Source organism: Triticum aestivum, chromosome 5B (genome assembly GCF_018294505.1).
Source record: "Triticum aestivum cultivar Chinese Spring chromosome 5B, IWGSC CS RefSeq v2.1, whole genome shotgun sequence".
NCBI classification, from domain to species: domain Eukaryota; kingdom Viridiplantae; phylum Streptophyta; class Magnoliopsida; order Poales; family Poaceae; genus Triticum; species Triticum aestivum.
The window spans coordinates 404,361,786-404,368,716 of NC_057807.1; positions in this window are offsets into that span (position 1 = coordinate 404,361,786).

A 6,931-nucleotide genomic window follows, 5' to 3' on the forward strand; every position below is an offset into this window, starting at 1 on the left:
TCGGTCCCACCGAAAATCCAAACGGTCACTAGATTTGTTGAATCGGTCCGACTGAGTTTCTCAATTCGGTCCCACCGAGATTGGCAAGTTGTGTGTAAGGGTTAGGTTTTGTGTGGAGGCTATATATACCCCTCCAACTCCTCTTCATTTGGAGAGAGAGTTATCAGAACGAACCTACACTTCCAACTTACATTTTCTGAGGGAGAACCACCTACACTTGTGTTGAGGCCAAGATATTCCATTCCTACCATATGAATCTTGATCTCTAGCCTTCCCCAAGTTGCTTTCCACTCAAATCTTCTTTCCACCAAATCCAAATCCTGTGAGAGAGAGTTGAGTGTTGGGGAGACTATCATTTGAAGGACAAGAGCAAGGAGTTCATCATCAACACACCATTTGTTACTTCTTGGAGAGTGGTGTCTCCTAGATTGTCTAGGTGTCACTTGGGAGCCTCCGACAAGATTGTGGAGTTGAACCAAGGAGTTTGTAAGGGAAAGGAGATCTCCTACTTCGTGAAGATCTATCACTAGTGAGGCAAGTCCTTCGTGGGCGACGGCCATGGTGGGATAGACAAGGTTGCTTCTTTGTGGACCCTTCGTGGGTGGAGCCCTCCGTGGACTCGCGCAGCCGTTACCCTTCGTGGGTTGAAGTCTTCATCAACGTGGATGTACGATAGCACCACCTATCGGAACCACGACAAAAACATATGTGTCTCCAATTGCGTTTGCATACTCCAATCCCATCCCTTTACATTTTTGCAAGTTGCATGCTTTACTTTCCGCTGCTCATATACTCTTTGCATGCTTGCTTGTTATGTATTGTGATTGTTAAACTTGTGCCAAAACTCCACTTAAACTTAAAGAAATTAAAAACTGTAACTTTTGGCACTTAGTGTCTAATCACCCCCCCCCCCTCTAGACACCTCTTCTCGATCCTTTCAATTGGTATCAGAGCTTTGGGATCCATTGCTTTGGTTTAATCACCATTGGAGGAAGATGGATGAGTCTACTTTGGGGAGTCTTAGACATAGAGTACCTATACTTGATGAAGAGTATTTTCATGAGTGGAAAAATGAGATGCTTGTGATTTTCAATCAATATCATTTGAACTAGTACATTGCTAGCCCTTGTGCACCTCATGTTAATCCTATGCATCCTACCCTTGATGAGTCAATTGACATGGTTCGCAATCTTAGAACTGTTAATCTTATCACTAGAGGCTTGCCTAGAAACTTGATTGGAAACTTTCCTACTCTTGAGTGTGCCTACACTATATGGAAATTTCTTGAGGAACGATTTCCGAATTATTCCTTGAAGAATCTAGATGAAATTCTCCATAAGTCTATTGCCTTGAGTAAGATGGATTCCAATGATCCTACGTTTGGTGATTGTCTATTTGAGCTTACAAATCTTATGTGTGCCAAAGGAAATGTTGGAATCATTAGCGATATTATCTCCAAAGCTACTAGAATTCATAAAGGAGATCATTTTCAAACTCACTCTAACGAATCACCCTCTCTAGGAATTTATCCACCACATGACAATGTTGAACATGGATACTATGACGAGGATGATGGTAGTGACTTTGATCTTGATGATGCAGTGAGACACTTTGGTCTTATGGCAAATCTTTGGGGATATATGGCAGGAGGAAAGGAATGGGTTCTTGATAGTGGGTGTACCGATCACATGACCGGAGATAAAGATATGTTTTGTGAGCTTGCTGAAAATGATGGTCCTCGAAAGTACGTCACTTTCGGTGACAACTCAAAGGGTAAGGTGGTTGGCCTCGGTAAGGTGGTCATATCACATGACAGCTCCATACGAAATGTTATTCTCGTTGAATCCCTTGGCTACAACTTACTTTCAGTATCTAGACTTGCTGATTTCGGTTTCAATGTCCCATTTACTGAAGTAGATTGCCAAGTGTTTCGTAGGGATAATCATAAAATGGTCTTTACCTGTATACGTAGAGGTGATATTTCACTAAAAAGGCTCAACCTAGAACTTGCTTTATTGCTAAATCCTCTAAAGGTTGGTTATGGCATAGATGATTAGGTCATGTTGGTATGCGAAACCTTGACAAGCTTATTAAAGGAAATCATATCCTTGGCGTTAACGATGTCATATTTGATAAGGATAGACTTTGCAGCGCTTGTCAAGCAGGTAAACAGGTTGGAGGAAGGCATCCCGTGAAGAACATCATGACCACAAGGAGGCCACTCGAGCTACTTCACATGGATCTTTTTGGCCCCAACGCCTACAAAAGTCTCGGTGGAAATTCTTTTGGTCTAGTTATAGTTGATGATTTTTCAAGATTTACGTGGGTGTTCTTTCTAGATGATAAATTGCAGGTCCAAAAGATCTTCAAAAACTTCACTAGGAAGGCCCAAGATCAATTTGAAGTGAAGATCAAGAAGGTTCGCAGCGACAACGGAACGGAGTTCAAGAATGCAAATGTGGACACCTTTCTTGACGAAGAAGGGATTTCACATGAGTTCTCGGCTACGTACACACCTCAACAAAATGGAGTTGTTGAGAGGAAGAGCCGGACGCTCATCGAAATGGCAAGAACGATGCTTGATGAGTACAAGACACCGAAGCACTTTTGGGCAGAAGCGGTTGAGACAGCTTGTCATGCAACAAATCGCTTGTATCTTCACAAGCTACTCGGCAAGACGGCATACGAGCTCCTCACCGGTAACAAACCACAAGTTGGATACTTTCGAGTATTCAGATCAAAGTGCTACATTCTTGATAAGCATCGTCGTTCTAAATTTGCTCCTAAGTCTCATGAAGGTTTCCTACTTGGTTATGGCTCAAACTCTCAGACTTACCGTGTCTACAATAATTTCACCCGAAAGGTTGAAGAGACGGTAGATGTGAAGTTTGATGAATCTAACAGCTCGCAAGTAGTGCAATTGCCAATTGATGTAGGAGACAAAGACCCCTCAGAAGTAATCCAAGATTTGTCTATTGGCAAGATTCGTCCAACGGAGGTGAAGGAGAGTACCTCGTCCATCCAAGTGGAAGCTTCTACCTCACGACCAGGTGAACCAAGAGTTGATATGGAAGCATCCACAAGTGGAACACACCAAGATGAAGAAAACGAGGAAGTACACCAAGAACATCAACAACCTCCTTCTCCACCTCGACAAGAGAACGACAACGCCAACAATGAAGAAGGCCAAGAAGAAGAACAAGATGAAGAAGATGTTAAACCAAGACCCAAGCAAAAGGTTTCACGAGTTCGAGCAAGAATTGCTAAAGACCATCCCATCGAGCAAATCTACAATGATATCCAAACCGGGAGAATCACTCGCTCAAAAACTTGTTTAGCTAACTTTTGTGAACACTATTCATTCATCTCTAGCATTGAACCTATGAAGGTTGAAGAAGCATTGGAAGATCCGGATTGGATAAATGCTATGCATGAAGATCTACACAACTTTGAGAGAAATCAAGTTTGGACATTAGTTGAGAAGCCCGACAACAACCACAACATCATCGGTACCATATGGGTGTTTCGCAACAAGCAAGATGAGGATGGACAAGTAGTTCACAACAAAGCACGTCTCATCGCCCAAGGTTACACATAAGTCGAAGGTATGGACTATGGTGAGACATATGCTCCCGTTGCTGGACTTTAGTCCATTCGCATCTTGCTTGCCTATGCTAATCACCATGATATCACCTTATACCAAATGGACATTAAAAGAGACTTTTTAAATGGTGAAGTAGAGGAGGAAGTCTATGTTAAGCAACCTCCCGGCTTTGTCAATCCTAAGAAACCTAATCATGTTTAGAAACTTCACAAAGCTCTTTATGGACTTAAACAAGCTCCTAGAGCATGGTATAAATGCTTGACCAAGTTCCTTATTGAAAAAGGCTTTGAAATTGGAAAAATATATTCTACTCTGTTTGCTAAAAGGGTTAATGGAGAACTATTTGTGTGCCAAATTTATGTTGATGATATTATATTTGGATCAACTAACCCTCATTTTAGTGAAAAGTTTGGAAAGCTAATGTCGGAGAAGTTTGAGATGTCTATGATGAGTGAACTCAAATTCTTTCTTGGTTTGCAAATCAAGCAAACTAAGGAAGGTACCTTTGTTTCTCAAATGAAGTACACCAAGGACTTATTCAAGAAGTTCAATATGCAAGAATGCAAAGGTATGACTACACCCATGCCTACTAGTGGACATCTTGATTTGACCAAAGATGGTGAACCGGTCGATCAAAAGGTTTACCGCTCTATGTTTGTTTCATTGTTATATCTATGTGCTTCACGTCCCGATATTATGCTAAGTGTGTGCATGTGTGCACGATATCAAGCTGCTCCTAAAGAATGTCATCTTAAGGCCGTGAAAAAGATAGTGAGATACTTAATCCATACACCAAACTTTGGCATTTGGTATCCAAAGAGGGCCTCTTTCAATCTTGTTAGCTACTCCGACTCGGACTATGCCGGAGACAAGGTTGATAGAAAGTCCACTTCGGGTACTTGTCAATTTCTTTGTAGATCTCTTGTATCTTTGTCTTCCATGCAACAAAACTCGGTATCCTTATCCACCACCGAAGCGGAATACATTGCCGCTGGGTCATGTTGTGCTCAGTTACTTTGGATGACCCAAACTCTTAAAGATTATGGGATATATGTGAAACATGTTCCATTACTTTGTGACAATGAAAGTTCTATCAAGATTGCTCACAAACCCGTGCAACATTCTAGAACTAAGCATACTGAAGTTCGACATCATTTCATTCGAGATCATGTTGCCAAAGGGGACATTAACCTTAAGCATGTTCGCACCGAAAAGCAATTAGTGGATATATTAACTAAACCACTTGATGAGAAACTGTTTTGCAGGTTAAGAGGTGAATTAAACATCATTGATGCTTCAAACTTGGAGTAGGAACTCCATTTGATACATCCAAGGCATGAGCCTATGACTAATCCTTGATATTTCTCTTATGATGACTATCTTATGTCTTGGATACATTTGCACCCTGCATGTTATCTAACCCTTGTAGGTACTTGGATGAATCTAAGTCTATGAGATTGCAACTCACTCACATCTTGAGTAATCTCTACATCACCAAGTCTCTACACAACGGTGGTTGAAGACAAGGAAGCATGGAACCATTCAAACATATCCTTTGACAAATTCTATGTTGAAATTCATGATTGTCATTTTGGATACACAAGTGCTCTTCCTTGCAAAACTAACCCATGTAGGTAGCTGAACTCAAATTCCAAGTGGTGCTCCCAACTCTTGATAAGCTACATCAACATTGAGCAACCCACACAAGTTCAACTACATGATCACGATCAACACCACCACCCAAGGTATGTTATTCCATCTTAGAGGAGCTTTACTCCAAGTCATGAGTCAAAGCAACTCGACAAGATGTGAATACATCAAGATGCTTAAACGAAAAATGGTAACCCCATTTTGAGCTTAAATGATGAGTATGACCTATGATCAAGTGATCTCACTTGACTCCTAAGTCAATATACTCTAACATAGGTGACTTTGTCGCCGACCATTTCTAGATGAAGTTCTCTTGTGTTCCTTTCTATGCTCTTGCATTTTGTCTCATGCATATTGTTTCCCCTTTAAAAAAACTTCATCTAGATTTCTTTTAAGTTTCTTCTCTTTTATTTTCTGTTCTGCATTCCCTGCATCCAATTCATTGCAAATCCTTCAGTTAATTCCTTGCAAATCCTTGTGAGAGCTTACTTGTCTAGTGAGCTGAGGTGACAAGTGTTTTCTCTGTGATGAACTCGGTCCCACCGGTCTCTTGTTTTCGGTCAAACCGAATCCTTTCGGTGCAACCGAAGCATACAACTCGGTGCCACCGATTTCACTACAGGAATGACATTTTGCCACTTGTTCCTGCATTACTTTTGATCCAGCTCCACTCAATGAATCTTGTCCTCTACCAGCGTCACATTTTACTTGTTGCTTTGTTCTGTGACTCAAGGACCAAACCCATTCATGACAAATTCTAGAAACCCTCCTTGGAAATTGATGTCAAAGGGGGGGAGAGAGATCACATCAAAGATTAATCATATCTCTAGGGGGAGAGAACACTCAAGGAGAGAGTAATCTTCAAGGATCCCAGATGCTTGGTGTTCAAGAGGAGAGATGTTACATGTCTTCTAGAGGGGAAAGACATGTTCATATGTGCTTATTTGCATTAGCTCTGTTCATTTATTTCTTTGAGCTCTGATTTTCTGTTCCCTATCTTCTCCCAGTATCCCATGCTAGATTCAGGGGGAGCAAGACATCTAAGGGAAAGAAATTCTTTGAATTCTTTGCACATATTTACCTTTGGGGACACGTCTATATCCAATGTGGTACTTAGTACTCACTCTCTACATGTCATCCCAGTATTGGTACTCTTGTGGTTTCTTTCGTTTGCTCTGGCTAGTAGGTGCATATGTGTTATCTAACCTTATTTTCACAGGTTCATTCCATCCTAAGCCAACTCAAGACCGCAAGGTAAGTATATGCATCACAGTCATGTGTATGAGGAATTCTTGCTAATGTACATACTGTTTGCAAGGAGGACTCATGAGCATGAAGGTACATTTCACATATTCACATCTTTTGCTCTGATGCATATAGCCAAGATACATGTAACACATTGCCTACTCTGTCATGGTTATGCATTCACATGCTTCTATATTCCATATTCACATGATTGCATACATGTAGGGGGGGGGCTATGCATGTTACATGTCTGTCCAAAGCTTTACTTGCTATTCTCTATATCTTTATCTAAAGCTTTGATGTATGTTGTCATCAATTACCAAAAAAGGGTAGATTGAAAGCACAAGTGCTCCTTGGGTAATTTTGGTAATTAATGTCAACATATCTCTTGTTGGACTACCATTTTTACCTAGTATGTTTCAGATAAGTTCA